The sequence below is a fragment of the Syngnathus floridae genome, chromosome 2 (assembly GCF_059516105.1).
Source record: "Syngnathus floridae isolate MCC-2025c chromosome 2, RoL_Sflo_1.0, whole genome shotgun sequence".
Classification (NCBI taxonomy): Eukaryota; Metazoa; Chordata; class Actinopteri; order Syngnathiformes; family Syngnathidae; genus Syngnathus; species Syngnathus floridae.
The window spans coordinates 26,466,533-26,480,399 of NC_142414.1; the positions used below are offsets into that span (position 1 = coordinate 26,466,533).

The window sequence follows — 13,867 nt, forward strand, 5'->3', positions numbered from 1 at the left end:
TTAGCTGATGCTCTCAATTCCAGAAAGAATGGCACATACAGCCTGAATTGGTGGGAAGAACATTTGCGTATGAATTTCGTTCGGATTCGTTCATTTAGATTTGTCCGTATGAACATGGTTGAACTGGTTGCACCCAAAAAATTTAGTTACGGGAATCGGAAATGATTTTATTCACTTAATGCACAAATAATGCACAGTATGATCTATGGACCTTAATGGATTTTTCTAAATTCTTGGATTTTTTTTTGTACTCACAAAATTCTCAAAACTAAAGTCATTCATTAAGAACTTGCACTGGTTCAAAACTTAGGTGGCAAGTAAATATCGGGCTTTTTAAATATAATGTTTGCTTATCAATTACCAAAAACTGTTCGCTGTCTGTTTGCTGTTTTCAAAGCAATACAAATAAATAAAACGTTCTGAAGCATTCCCAAGAGAAGAATTACAATTTGTCACAGAATTCAAGAACCTCGGTGTGACATTTGATCCCATGTTGTCCTTCAAAAATTAAACAAATTGTCAATACTGTCAGATTTAACCTTACACATACAAATCAGGTCTTTTTTTTTTAAATACTTGAATGATTCTCCATTCAATTATTTTGTTTCATATTGAATACTGCGTCACAAATTAGTTTCTCACCAGAGCTGCCGATTTGAAGTGAATTAAATCACTGTACAAAAAATCTCTTAAGTCTTATTCGGACGTGATTAACGAGGTAAAGTAATTATTAAGAGGACATTTAGTATGTCAGTAAACATTACAGCGACTTTTAACTTCTGTGAAACGGTCCAGAGACAGTTCTGTTGAACTTTTTTTTTGGGGGGGATCCTGAAATTGATGATTTTTGGAATTTTCGATTATTCCACCTACTGCCAGCTATATATGACATGTCACGGCCCCTCCCAGAGTACAACATGGTCAAGGATGATCAGTCGGGCAGTTAGTTTGGACAAGTTGGGTTTCCCAGACACCTGAGCAGCTCTACACTTGTTGGATATAAACAAACTTGACGATTGGACCATGTGGCTGGCAGGGCGCCACAACAGCCCCATATCACAGCTGTCTTGCAACAAGAACAGCCTGGAAATAAATTCTTAATCAATTAATTGACGTGGATCAGTCGGCGGTGCAGGGCTTTTTTTTGTGCATAATGTTTTTTTAGAAATGCACACTAATCATATAAAGTGATCCTTTGTACTCAGGTTGACAGCAGTGCTTTTAGACTTTCATGCACGCACACACACACACGTACGATGAATGAATGAACGCTCACAGTCAAATGTGGTGGCACGTTGCCATCAGGCCTTGACAGGAAAATAACACTCTTCAAGGAAAATAATACACTTATTCTGCTGTCGGCACTCACAGATATGGTTTGCAGACGTTCCACGTGTGTGTGTGTTCAGACAGACACTAGCCGCATCTCCATGCTGGCGTTTTTGTGCAAATGACCATATCATACTCTTGGAGCATGGTAACGTCTAATTCAAAATCATTCTGAATATCTCCAAAATACATCCTGTCCATGTGTATACTTTGTGTCTTCTAATGGACTTCCTCTAGATGGATCAAATTCCACCAGGCAGCTTCTAAATCCGATTTTCGTCTCTTGAATTCCTCATCTACAGAATTGATATTTTATTTCTGATGAGGAAATAAAACAAGCCCTTCGAAATCTTGATTTAATTCTCACACAGGGGCAGAGAAAACAAAAGCAAAGAAAAGAGAAGGTGTCATTCGAGGTTTTGTTCCCTGTGGCACAACAATACCTTGTCAGGCGAGGGAGAGAGTGAGAGCCCTCCCTTCACACACACCATGTGAGGAGAAAGCAGTTTAATTTAGATAATTATCTCACAAATTAACCACCAAACTCTTTCCCTTTTAATTACCTGTCTTGGGTAGCATTGCAACAAAACAAAAAAAGCAGAGCTAGGGAGGTCTTTGTTCACACGCTCTTAAATTGGTTGTGGCCATGCTGAAAGGCCAGATAACCCATTGAGGGAACAAGCACTAAAGCATTTGATAGGCTAATGGGGAATGCTGTTAGCACACTTGCTTGTAATTGGGTGTCATAAATCGGGAACAGGTGACGGGAGGGGAACAAAAGAGAGCTTTGGTCTACGGATGGAAGGCCACTGGAGCGGCTTGTAAATCCTCCTGCTTGTACGGGCCACGACAGGAGATGCATGAATGGAAGAGATCATAATCAGTGTTTGAAATTTGGATGTTATCGTGGCTGAAGGTGATTCTGCCAGCAGCTATTAACCTTGCTGTTATAATGACAGCTTGTCTGATTAGCATCCACACCTAATGTGATGATATTTTTAATTTCACTACCTCCAGGTCACAATAAAAGTGTCTATCGCAGACTAATAATTATTACGAGCGTTTGTTCTTTGCATTATTTTTTTTTTTGGCTCTGTGGACAAATGGAGGAGCAAAGTAACTGACCTCATTGTCAGCTTGAATGGAGGAGCTGGAAAAAAAAATCAGTAAATTGACGTTTGACACTCCTCTGAGAGTCTCTTATCATGATCTGAGAACTTGTTGCAGCATTGTCTTGTTTGTGTAATCGTTCCTCCTCGATTCATCTCCAGCCTCAGCAGCTCTTCACAAGCATCTTCTTCTCACTCACCTCTCTTTTCTTTCTCCTCTTAACCACTAATCTCTTTTCATATCCTCACTCGTATGCTCGCCTCCTCTTTCTTCTCGGCTTGCCGCTCACGCCAGGAGAAGAAAATCATTTGTCAAGGCAGGTTGGAAGTGTCCAGACAGATGCTTTTGAAATAGGATGTCTTTCTTTTGTCGTTTTTTTCCCACAACAAGTGCAGCAATGTTGATCTTGTCAGAGTGGCACAGAACAGGCTGCTTGCCCTAGATGGACCTGTGATTAGCTGAGGGTGAGAAGATCACGATACATTGCTACTATTATACGATGACACGGACGCACGCCTGAGGCAAAGCTGTCAGCAAATTAAATTCACATTTTGAGTTTTGGAAAAAAAAAAAATTGAGGAAGACAAGAAATTGTAAAATGACCAAAGCATCCCAGTCAACAACAGCATTCTCCCAACTGCTCAATTGACATCATCATTTTCCAGATGGAATCTCCTCCTTGTTGGCTTCCTGGCTTTTTGACATCCTTCTGATCTCCTGCTGCCATTTGAGCATCAAAGGTGCTGAAGAGGTTAGTCATCTTGGGATCCTTCCTCACAATTCCCTTCATCTTCTTCAAAAGGAGGATGGTGCAAAGGCCAACTCTGTGGCTTTCCAATATCTTCACGGAAATACTCCTTGCGCATGGAAATGCTGGAAACGTTTGGAGCCTTTTGTACGAACAAAACAAACAAACAAACAAAAAATCCCCAAACTATTAGCTCAACAATGGTTAATTTCTCTTATCCCTTAAAACAAAGCTACCCGATTGGTCAATTCTGCCACTCGAAACCGGTTTGTGGTTTCGGTCAACCGAGTTTTAAAATTACCGTCGGATACAGCCAATGTTTTCAGAACTCATTGTGCCTGCAATAAAATTGTGCGGCATGTAATCGATAGCCACAACCGCTTCAGAACCGTGGACAGTTCTCCGTTCTGACTCTTGGCTCCTGCCCCTCCCATCCTGTTACGCAAGACGTGAGCTGCACTTGAACCGTTGCACGCACATTCTGAACTTCACCGATTCCTCAGCGCTTTTTAACAGACTGGATCGTGCGAGTTCTCCGAGGTGGGATGAGAAATATGCTAGATGTGGTGATTCCCAAGGAAGACCTGGAGATGGAAGGCAAGAGAAAACAGGGGCCGGACATACATAAAACTTCAAATTGCAATTAAAAAAAATACGATAACACCAGCTCGGTCATAGGAAAAGGCTCTGACGGTGTGCCTGGGATGTGTGAATGAAGACGTTTATTACAACATACTTGGAGGATTAGCTGAGGGCTTAGGCCATTCTCATGGTAATGTTCACCAGGCTGCGAGTGCCCAGATAAACAAGAGCACTTACCTTATCGAAATACACACAACTTTGCTTTCGTCCATATTTTGGAATCATGTAGCAACGGCACGCCACTTGAAGGCAGTATCGGCATCTTGCTTTGTGGAACCTGTTCTGCTTGTGTTGCCCAGCGACAGCCCCAAAACAACAATGTAATCTGGGCCAAAATACCAGCAAGAGTGTGTTCAAATCTGGAAACACAGACAAGAAAATCATTGTCAGCTAAATCTTCCCTCCTGGCATCCACTCCGTGTTGCAGTGTCTTATTTCTAGAGGCATTTTATGTTCCATGCTGGGAATCCTGAGATGTGCCTTTGATATGGATGCTTTAAAACAAACAGAAAAAATTGTTTTGGTGCCGAGAAATTGTTGAGGAGATGCTAGTCTGCTAGAGTTAACCAAAAAACCCTGTTCCCATATTCTCTGCCAATAAAAGCAATTGAAAATAAAGATATGTTGAGAACTTCCTAACAAGTACAGCCCAATCTGGGTTAGCTTGAGTTGGCGACAGGAGAGTTCAGGTCAAAGCTAGAAGAGTCGAGCTTTGACTTGACAGCTGATATCAGGCTGTTGTCTCTCTCCCCTGCCCTGCCACCTCCGATTTAGGCTGCTGTGGGAGAGCCGCACCTGCACAGCTGATGGGAGACAATGGCAGCACTTCCTCTGCGAGATTGATTTTCTCCATTAAAACGCCATCTTTGTCTAACAACCTTTTGTTATGCTAAAGAGAAGATGGAAGATTTCCAATCCAATTTGGGCTGAGTCGCAGGCCGGTCCGCAATATGGGTCTCCATTGTCCTGGCTGAAGCCGTTGGGAATGTCGTGCGTTTCTCCAGAACGCCAATTAAGGTGGGCAGACGAGGATAATTGACAGGCAAGAGAAAGGCTTCCGTCGTCCTCTCAGTCTCATCAGTGAAAAAGGAAATCAAAGTGATAGAGGATGAGCAGGAGAGGCATGTCAATCGCCCTGTTGGGTTCAGAGCCTCCCTCCAGCAATCTTGTCTTTAACACTTAATGGTGTGCTTCTTCACTTTTGAATGCTGACAATATTGTGTATTTTTTTTTATTCATTCAACAGTTGACAAATTGTACAATTGCAATCCCCTTAACACCTTCTCTAGTTCCATTTCTTTTTAAGGGCTGAATGACAGAAGATTAAAAAGGTCATATTTACCTTAAACAATATTACAAATGACGATCAAATCTGTGTATCAACGAATTAAATCGTACAACAATGCACATATGTGCTAAGCACATTTGTCCACTTTCACGCGCCTTGAAAAAAGTTTTTTTGTTCATTTATGTTTTTCTTTAAAGTATATTTACTGTAAAGCTGGGTTAAAAAAATTATTCATCTAATGTGACTTCTCATGTCACCTGAGTTCATATATACGTACATATCAAAACAACATAGCGGGGGCACTGTCTGTCTGTCTGTCTGTCTGTCTGTCTGTTGTCCATCCGTCCGTTTCCACCCGACCGACTGCCCGCCCGTCTCCATCCATTCGACTATCTGCCCATCCGTCCGTCTGTCTGCCTATCTGTCTCTCTTTCCATCCGTCTGCCTGCCTGTCTGTCTGTCTATCTCTCTATCTGTTTCTGGCAGGTGCAGTTTGCGCTGAGTACCGCCACTTTCCAATTTCTTTCACTTCTTCCCTTGAAGTGTCATGTTATTTCTGGAGCTTTATCCAAACGTGCTGGAATAACAGTATGTTATCGTGCAACACGTTTCTTGACAGGATACATGTTGACGTCAACGGACCTTTGACGGCCGCCTCGCAGTTGAAAGAAGGCATCGTCTTCCAGCTCGTTGGACACATCTCCACGTCTCTCTTTTTTTTTTTTAATCCTCACTTTATGGCGCTGCGTTCTCCGCTGCCAATCATAACTCCACCTCCTCCCTCCCTCCCTCCCTCTCTCTTTTGGCGTGGCTGCTGACAGACGGCTTAATAGAATTTAATAAGGCCCATTTGCATGTCAGCCTTTTAGAGGTTCTGCCAGAAAGAAAGGCAATGGGAGGGACCCGGTCGGAGAAAATGGAGAAAGGGAGGAAACATGGAAGGAAAGAAAGATGGCGTAGGCATCAACACACTGATTCAAGGACCCTCTTTATTTTCCATAAAATAATACTTTAAAAGATTTGCACCTACACCATAAACTTTATAACGTGTGCATTATTGTTGTTATGTTGCACAAATGTGAAGGACAAAATGGATGCACCTTATCTGTAATTTATTATTGACTTGGTTTGTCTTCCACTGACACTTCCAATTTCATCACGTTAAACTTCGTCATATGCTCGCAGTAGCTTTCCGAATGTTTCATCGTGGAAAAAGGAAAAAAAAAAAAAAGGAAATAGTTGTGTTCAACCAATAGTTGTGTTCAACAAAATGAACATGGAATTATTTTTTTTGCATGGCAACATACTGACTGCACTCAAATGTCCATGTCCTGTGTACAACAACAACAAAGACGATTCTGATTCCGATAATCGGTTCACATCGAGCCCTGCATATGAAACGCGCAGTAGACCTCTTGAAACTTATTACTTGATGGAAAAGCTTGCAGAAGCAAGATTCTCCAAAGCGCTTTCTTGTGTAACAGGCTCAGGCAGACAACGATGTTAAAGACTAATTGACAAGCACTTTAAACAAGTCCTAATTAGTGCATGGCTAGTAATAATTGGCCAGGCAGTCTGAGCGCTAATTAGCATTAGAAGAAAAAGAAAAGAGCCTGCAGTGCGCCTTAGTGTGTGGATAGATGATCTCCACGGGGGGGCACTGATGAAGTCTACTTTCAAAAAACACACAAGGGTGGAGGGAGAATTGAGGCGAGCAATGGGGGGATCTTTTGTCATGGCGCATGGTCTGCGGGTGGCCCTCTGCAGGGGAGGGGGCACGGCAGGTGTATGTGTGTGTGAGCTGAACTTATGCTTTACAGAACTAATTGATTCTGCAGCCTCTTTGTATCCTGCACCCCAAGCCAATTCATCTTGTTATTTTTTTTATTTTTTAAATTACAAACATTGCTAATAGCTTTCCCACCTGCTGCAGAGGACGCTGACGTGACAAATGACTTTTCGGGGGTCCTAAAAGTTCTCCACTCATATCACCTGTATTTCCAGGAACACTACAAACTAATGGTAGCAGTTCAAAAGTACATGTACGGATGAACCCCCCCCCCGTGTGTTCCGTAATTGTCGGTTAATTAAATGAACTATTCAGTGAATTTGCTAAATTATGAGCAATTGTCCCCTAACGAGCCTTAACAAGGTCTTGATTAATCGCTCCAACCACACAGTGGCAACAATGATCCTCCAATTAGTGCTGAAGAAGATCCCTACGTTGGATGGCCAAAGTAAGGAAGGAATAGATTTCGGAAAAAATCCCAAACACCTCTTAAATAATCAGTGGTGTGACGAGTCACCCGAGAAAAATCTTATTTGTTCATCTGTTGGAAGATTCCCTTCCTTTACTGCTTTAGCATGGCAAGGTCCAGAAAGGCCAAAAGTTGGCTGTGGAAGAAGAAGAACGATTTCCAGCCTTGACGGACAGATAAATGTTGCTCCGCCCCTTTGCGAACACACGCATGCACACACACACCGCTTGAACAGAGAGACCAAGGTGGCTGACATTTGTGCAGTGTCGAGCGTGGACATTTCTCGTGGCCAATCACCCAGAATGAAAGGGGGAGCAGGAGATAAGGTCTTTTGTCTGGCCTGACAATGTCCTAGTGATGCTGCCTGCCACGGGAGCCCATTCAGTGTGGCATTCACGTATACGCAGAAGTACGTATGTGTGTTGGGCCTATCCTGGCCATCTATGGAACCCCTGGGCGAAATCGTGAAGATGGAGTCGTCACCTCACTACAGGCTACGTCTTTAAAAATTCAACATATATACCGTATTGGCCCGAATATAAGATGCTGTTTTTGCATTGAAATAAGACGTCTTACATTCTGGGTCTAGACATTATACCTATTCACAACGCTAGATGGCGCCAGATAGCTTTAAAGCGAATGCTGAACTTAACTCGCCAGGCCAAAGCGAACCCCTGTCACGAAGAAGAAAAATAAAATATAGCGGTAAGAAAGAAAAGAGAAGAAAATAAGAGAAAAGAGAAAATGGAAAAACCAGAAGCCATTCATATTTAAATGTTCAGATATTAAGATGTGATAGATGATGATTTGAAGGAGGCAAAATAACATGCTTTTTCTCTCAAATATATTGTCATAATCATTTGTTTCAGATGTACTGTAATCATTTTCTGTATAAAAATTTAATTTGGTGTTCAAAAAGTATTTTTTCAAACTTGAGCCTTGAAAAAGAAGGAGAGGTCTTATAATCAGGGTCGTCTTATATTCGGGCTAATACGGTATATTTTGCCTGGCAGCAAGAATGGCCAAATCTGTCAAATGACAGTTGCACTTTGAGGCCTTCCGACGAGAAACTTACGCAAGGAGCATAAAATGCGAGGCTATCTTGATAATAGCTTCAGCGCCACTTAAGCTAGCGCTGGAGTAATTGGTGCTCCAAAAAATCTTAATAGCATCATATAGCCGGAATTGAGCTTTTAAGAGGGCTCTCTTTCCTTCTCTCACTTTCTCTCCTGCACGCAATCACGCACACATACGAGAAATATCTTCCATGGCTTGGAGTCTTGTTGAAATCCCCAAGCGTATTGGGACAGCACATGCTTTAACGATCATCTATAAGTGCTGGACTGCTAACTTGCTCCAGACAGGGACTAATGCACTGGCAGATAATGGTGTTGGAGGGAGGTGAGGAGGATTGGGGGCAGATTATCCACCTATTACATGCAGACACCATGAGTGGCGGGAAAGCGGGAGAAAGGGGAATGGGACGTCAAAGAAGGGGAAGATCAAAGTTGATGCTGTAGAAACTTAGGCATATCTCTCCATGGTGACACGTCCTGCTAGGATGTTCATCCACGAGAAAAGTTGGAGTGACTAATATGTGAGTAATTCTAAAGGGAAATGTTTCAGAAGTTTTATTTTGGGGGAAATCTCTGCAGAGTAGCATTGTATCATCCACTCATTTCTACCTGTCTAATGCTAATAAACTGTTTCCATTGCAATGTGGCAATATTTGTTTTATTGTGTTTGCGTAGACAAACAAGGCTTTTTATGCAAACTTGCTTTCTCCTTAGTTGCTTGCTATTATGCAGAACAAGGCTCCATTTGATGTCAGCACGCCTTTTATCTTCAAATGAGCCATTTAAATGTCATTAGCGCGCGTACGTGTGCATGTGTGTCTTTGTCTTCCCTATAAGAAATTAGCCACGTTCACATTAAACATTAAAAATCGGTGGAACGCTGGTTAGCACGTCCGCCTTACACTTCGGAGGGTGCGGGTTGGATTCCACGTCCCTGTGTGGAGTTTGCATGTTCTCCCTGTGCCTGCGTGGCACACACACACACACACAATATTGTCTTCAAGTGCAGTGGTGTGACCTTGGTCATTCCGGTCTCCCTGCTGGAGTGTCAGGCGCGCTCTAGGGCGGCCTGTTACTCACTCGACTGTAATTCAGCAAATTCTTCTCGGCAGTAGCGAATGACAAGGCCACTCTCTTTTACTGTCGCATTGTAATTTGCTTGTTTTGCAATCCGTCATGGAGCTGACACATTGCCAGTCCCCCCCTACCTTTCTCTGTCTCTCTCTCTCTCTGTCTCTCTCTGTCGCTCTCTCTTTGTCTGTCTCTCTCTCTTGCCATCTCTCTCTCTCTCTCTGTTTTTGTCTCTCTCTCTCTCGCTCTCTCTCTGTCTCTCTCTCTCTGTCTCTGTCTCTCTCTGTCTCTCTCTCTCTCTGTCTCACTCTGTCTCTTTTTCTCTGTCTCTCTCTCTCTTTCTCTGTCTCTGTTTCTCTCTGTCTCTCTCTGTCGCTCTCTCTGTCGCTTTCTGTCTCTCTGTCTCTCTCTCCCACTCTCTCTCTCTCGCCATAGTATATTTATACAAGGCTTCCATCGTTGTAGTTTTCCAGGCAAAATTAGAATTTTGCACCTTGTCAAAATATAACACATCAATAGAAAAACTCGACTCCAAATCTTTCTTGAAATGAGCAAGCCACAAAAATATCATACTGGGAAGCAGTACGATGAGATGCCTCGCAGTTCTTAAGTTTAGGGTTTGAAAAAAAAATAGATGGACGGGAAACCTTGCCGTGATTATGGATTAAATGTAAATATGAATATCTTCTGATGTGAAAAGGGTAGATGAATGCAGACACACTTGTGTATGCGTCGTATGAGTATGTGAAAAGAAGTTGGACAAGCCCCTGTTCGCCATGGCGACGCCTAACCTCTATGTTCTCCCGTCTCTACGGCAACCGGGGCCCTGAGTTCCCTCTGGCTGGCTGTGCCATTGAACTCCCCCCAGTGAGAGACAATAGACAAGGACCTGGTGCTGGTAATTTCTTATCACCAAATCCCATTAGGCTCCAGCTTTTTTCATTAACGCGCACAAAAGTAAAGTGCTGCACATGAGCTTGGTCCTTACTCTGTGTGCGGCTGCTTTGGTCCATGCTGTAACATGACGGCACGTGAATGCAACACTAAATTTCATTAAGAAATCATTTGAAAATCCAGGCCTCAATATTATCTATTCATTCACAATGTAAAAGTATTTCCTTTCTGACATTTTCACATTCAAATAGGCAAAGAATAGGAAATGGCAGAATGCATCCACTTCTTGAATCTTGCTTGAAATATTTTGCTTTTGAAAACTTTTTCATGCATCTAAGGCAGCATTTCTCAAAATCTAGACCGAGAGCCAATTTAATACATGCTGTATTTGCCCCACTAAATGAACCTACTCAATATTCTAACTAACATTGTATAGCATCATATTGTGTGTATAATGATATTCATCTCTTTCCTGTTTTTTTTTGTGAGAAATCGTCACGATGATCATTTTCTTCACACAAATGAATATGATTCATTATTAATAAAATGATTAAAGGTCATTTCAGCAAATTGGTTATTTCAGAAGTACTAATGGCAGCCCTTTGCATAATCATTACGCAATAAGTAGGTGTCAGTATAAATTTTTTTGGGTGACTTCCACACGAGAGAGAGCGGAAACATCTTTAAATTCATCTGTGGCTGTGTTCATAAAATTTACAGTCCCTTCCCCAAAACTTTATGGCCAAAGTGTTACAAGTTTGTGTCGCTCCATGTCAACATAACACAGCATGAGCAAGCACAACGAGCTATGCCTTCATATCAAGCAAAAAAGACGACCAATAAAAAAGCAGATGATTGCAAAATAGAAGCTCGGCTCTGTGCATGCGAGTGAACAGAACCATTTTGTACGAAATGAGCAGTTTGACAATAGGTGGCTCTGACATGTAACCTACTTGTGTTTTTTTTGTGTGTACCGCTAAGTGTTTTAGCGCATATGTGTGTGCGTATTTGTACTTGCTTCTTGATTGACAGACAAAAGGCCTAATCGCTCCTCCATTCAGGCAGCCAAACAGCTCCAAAGGAAGTATTGACCCAAAAGCACTGTAATCCTCCTCCAGCTAACATGGCAATTTCATGTAATACCTGCAATAACACACATTTGTCAAAGGCGCATCTGATTTTAAAAAAGCAAGCTTTCGGACTAAAAGGGATTTGTCATAATACTACTGCACTTTTCTTCTTATTGTTCAATACTTTTACGAATCCAAAAAGTGACTTCATTCCGGGACTCGACTGTGTGTCTTGTGTTGTTTTCAAAAGAAGTGGTGCGCATGAAGGAGCAAGAGTTATTTCTTGTTTGCGTTGGGCTTCACACAGACGCCACGGTAGAGAAACAGCTTTTGGAAAATGTCACATCAAAACATACATTAGATGAGAGTATCTGTGAGTGTTTTCACCCGAAACGCCTAATTACTTGCGGCAGTGTGATGTTAGATTTTATAGAGCAGTGGTCCTCAACCACCGGACCGTGGACCGATACCGGTTCGTGGGTCATTTGGTGCTGGGCCGCACAGTAAAAAAAAAAAAAAAAAAAAAAGCGACATTTTCTGCGGTTCCACCGACCAAAACAAAGCTACGGAGCAGATAGTTTTATTTTTATGCGCTTTGTATTTGTTTTTATGCCAGTCGTATCATTTTGTTTCATCGTATTGATATATCTATTATAAATTTATCATTTATTTATATATTTATGCACTTTGTATTTGTCTTTATGCCGGTCGTATCATTTTATTTCATCGTATTTATATATTTATTATAAATTTACTATTTATTTATATATTTATGCGCTTTGTATTTGTCTTTATGCCAGTCGTATCATTTCATTTCGTCGTATTTATATATTGATTAGAAATATATTATTTATTTATATATTTATATAAAGGCCGGTCCGTGAAAATATTGTCTGACATGTAACCGGTCCGTGGCGCCAAAAAAGGTTGGGGACCGCTGGTAGACAATAGTTTCATATTGTTACAGCTCAGTTGGTTTTATTAGTATAACGTGTGTGTGTGTGTGTGTGTGCGTGTGTGTGTGTGTGTGAGACACAGCTCACATCAATCTGCATATCTGCATATTAGCACTGGACCATTCCTTTAATTTCCGATTGTGACCGATAAGCATCAACTCTTCTTGGCCCCTTTGTGGTTTTGTTTGTGTGTGTGTGTGTGTGTTTGTGTGTGTCAACCTGGCGATGACAAACGCATGTGACATTTGGCCGATTGACAGCAAGGGGCTCCAGACCTCCGTAAAGCTCAGTCTTCACTTCGGCTGACACCCTAAGTGCAAATAAATGGCGGGTGTATTGATCACTCATGAGTATGATTGGAATGGCCATCTCGAAGCTGATTGGCTCATCTTTCAACAGCTTGGCAACATTGCCTTTTTGTAGGAAGTTCAAGTTTTTGAAAGGTAACACATTTAATGAATGAGAAGTTAACCGATAAAATAAATGAGGATGTAAGTTTGAATAAAAAAGCTTTCGTGACCGTCGAGTTGTTATTCACTTTTTCTTACTTGGGTTCTAATTGTTCTTTGCTCTTTTCTTCACCTGCCAATTAAAACCCGGGAGAGGAAGGTCTTCCAGATTCCTTTGTATCTCAAAGAGTGAATTTTCTCAGTCATGAAAAAAATATTTGAAATAATGAAGGGAGTATGATGATGTTTTAGTGAATTTTCTCTGGATAATAAATAATGAAAAAAAAAAAATTGAAATAATGAAGGGAGTATGATGATGTTTTAGTGAATTTTCTCTGGATAATAAATAATGAGAAAATATTTGAAATACTGACGGGAGTATGATCATGTTTAAATGAATTCATTTACATTTTTTCTTTAACCCTAACTTTGATTACAGCTTCCTGTTGAAAAACAAACATTGATCAAAATTGTGAGATGATAAGTGAGAGTCATTTTATATAGTTTGTTGTGGCGCGTAAAATTTATTTCAGTAAGTTGCAAAAAGCAAAAGGCTAAAGTGTAGCCCATCCACGCCTCAGCTGCGTCTACAAATTGTGTCCGGAAAATCGATGAACATAATCATGTCCGAGTCAAGTGCTTGGCCAAAATCCCATGCACCTTCAAAGACCCTGCTGAGGATCTGAAGGGCCTGAAAAGCCTCTAGAAACCAAAAGATGAAGGCTCAGGGGAAGGTTAACCTCATATGAAGCAAAAAAAAAAAAAAACTTGCTCATCTCACCTACCGACAAATTGCTTCCATTCATCCATCCACTTCTTGTGTTCTTGGAGACCATCTACTAGAGCTTCCAAGCTCCACTTTAAACTGGACAAATGGAGACATATGATTGCAAATGTGGAAACACTGAATGCAATAATTAATTTTTGAGGTCTCAGTGAATGACCTTGTTGCATCTGCTATGTTTGCAGGCCATTC

The 13,867-nt window shown here is 41.4% G+C and overlaps 1 long non-coding RNA gene across 2 annotated transcripts in view; it reads right to left on the minus strand.

Annotated features, from left to right (window-relative positions):
• Positions 1 to 1,769: 1,769 nt before the first annotated feature.
• Positions 1,770 to 13,867, minus strand: part of LOC148402893 (uncharacterized) — a 29,817-nt gene continuing 17,719 nt past the window's right edge. The window contains exons 2-4 of one of the 2 annotated variants that reach the window (XR_015857106.1): positions 4,007 to 4,188; positions 3,666 to 3,771; positions 1,770 to 3,329 (exon numbers count right to left, since the gene is read on the minus strand). This is a non-coding gene — a long non-coding RNA (uncharacterized LOC148402893). Of the gene's footprint in view, positions 3,330 to 3,374; positions 3,772 to 4,006; positions 4,189 to 13,867 lie in introns of those variants that run through there. The other variant, XR_015857105.1, reaches the window with a different exon arrangement.